The 2,269-nt window shown below is 33.1% G+C and overlaps 1 long non-coding RNA gene across 1 annotated transcript in view; it reads left to right on the top strand.

Annotated features, from left to right (window-relative positions):
* The window catches only part of LOC109590702 (uncharacterized), a 1,744-nt gene extending 1,655 nt beyond the window's left edge, over positions 1 to 89 (top strand). The window contains exon 2 of the long non-coding RNA XR_002189460.1: positions 4 to 89. This is a non-coding gene — a long non-coding RNA (uncharacterized LOC109590702). The remainder of the gene's footprint in view (positions 1 to 3) is intronic.
* Positions 90 to 2,269: the final 2,180 nt, after the last annotated feature.

The raw sequence follows: 2,269 nt of genomic DNA on the forward strand, positions 1-2,269 counted from the left end.
TAGAATGGTAGGACTGCTCTTGATTGTGCTGAAGAACACCGTCATTCTGATACTGCTACCCTACTGAGAGTACACTCAGGTAATGTATTTATTAGTTTATTGAACTGATGTTATTATACTGTATGTAGTACTGTATTGTTAGTAAATTTTATGAAACAGCTTGAGTCATCAGCTACTACTTCCTCCCTTACCATGTTTAAAATTAATTTAAATAATAAAAATGTGTCACATGATTATCTGTTGTCCATTCCTTCCCTATTGATGTATGATGTAAGATGTAGAGGGTGTGGCATGATGGTCAGTACTTGCTCCTTCATAGTAATTGTATGTGATGTCACATGTTAGTATTATTGTTTACCCAATGACTGTAAAACATTAGTAGTGTCATTTTGGTGTCTTATGATGCTTGATCCCTCTCCTTTGTTAGAAACCTAACCTTTTGTATTGTTGATACAGTTACAGCATGTACATTCACTATTAGCTTCTTCTATGTATTAAAATCAGTTATGTAGCAATAGCTTATAGTGTATAATGTGTATATTAATGCATGATAGTAGTATCCCACTATTAGGTTACTATTGTTCCTCTTATGTACTCTTATGCATGTACAGTACAGTCCCTCACAGCTGATGTGAGCCACACTGATGTACACAGTACACTTGGTATGTGTACTGGTATGTACTTGTATGTATTAGTAAACTTTGTACATGTTTCATTTCTCAAAAACATGTACATGTACAAAACTATGTCATACCCATTACATGTACATGCATGTGTCTTATTGGTAGGTTGTTGCTCATAATAATGACACATTTAACTTAATTTCTATAGAATCAGTTAAGTACATGTATTGTGAGACTATTCCTGGTCTACATGTACATGTACGTATGATAAACTGGAGAATAAAAAGTGATAGATCCTGAGTAGGTCCTGATAATAATAGCCTAAATAGAACAAGACTGTACTCATGAGTGTACATGTAAGTTGTTTTGATAACACCTTGTCACAATCATAATTGAATCCCATTTCAATACAGCATAATGACTTGTATAATTAATATGTGTACAGTCAATAGTTGAGTATTATGTAGAGCTTTTATATTAATGATACATGTACATCATTCTACATGCATTCTTCAATCATTCAATGATTTATTTATTAAGTTAATGAATGTAGAACATTTCATGGTTCATCTTGTCTATGTGACTACTCACCTGACTTGTATTACAGTGTCTTGTCCCATTAATACATGTATTATACTGAAGTGCATGTATAACTACAATGTACATGTAGTAGAGCATTTAGGGCAAGTATAGCAACAACCCATTACACATTATTCATGTGTTAATTGTTTAAATTGCTTAATATTATTTTACAATGTCCATCAATATTGTGTATTCAGGTACACTAGTCCTTAATTTAACCAAATGTTGTGTATAGTACATACATGTACATGTATTATGTGTGAATTACTATTATTATTAAATGTTCCTTCAATTTAATCAAAAGCATGGGCAGTTTGACCTTTGACTCATGCTTGACACTAGACTAGAACAAAATTCAACTTGAGCATTAGCATATCTTGAGGACTAGCAGAAATATTGTAAACCACCTTATAGCAAGGAAACACTGTACAATGTACATACATGTACATGTACATTTTCATGGATACACATGTAATATAAAGTACATGTACACAATTGTATGAATAGGTTAATTGTTATACACTGACTGTCAATATTGATACACTATCCTTTGTATTGTACTGGTACTTATACATGTACATGTACCTGCTCATTAGTAATTGGACTAGCAAAGCACCACTCTGTATGTATTGCATCTCCAGTCAGGCCCATCTTCTGGCCACGCCCCATGTGTGTACTACTGGGTATTTATCTAATGTGGTAGCAGTAATATTGTAAAACACATGTCAGTGAAAAAATACAAGATTTTCTAATTTTTATTGCTGCATTGTTCTTAATCTTACAATCATATCATGAGTAGTACCAAGAGTACATACTGAAGATAGGAAGTGTTTCTATAATGAACATATGGCATCATGACAAGCTATACTACCATACGGTTGGTAATATTTGAGGGTCTAATATTTCGCGTTTTGTCCAAAATTTCCTTAGAATCTAATATTTGTGGCTGGCAGTTAGCACTTCTGATCTACAGCACTAGCTTCCAATGTGGCTTATAGTGAAATATGGAGTATATTTATGTGTGGGTGGCAGGGGTTAAATTTTTGTAGATAAAAATGAACCAT

This window comes from Amphimedon queenslandica, unplaced genomic scaffold (genome assembly GCF_000090795.2).
Source record: "Amphimedon queenslandica unplaced genomic scaffold, v1.1 AMPQUscaffold_9627, whole genome shotgun sequence".
Taxonomy (NCBI): Eukaryota; Metazoa; Porifera; class Demospongiae; order Haplosclerida; family Niphatidae; genus Amphimedon; species Amphimedon queenslandica.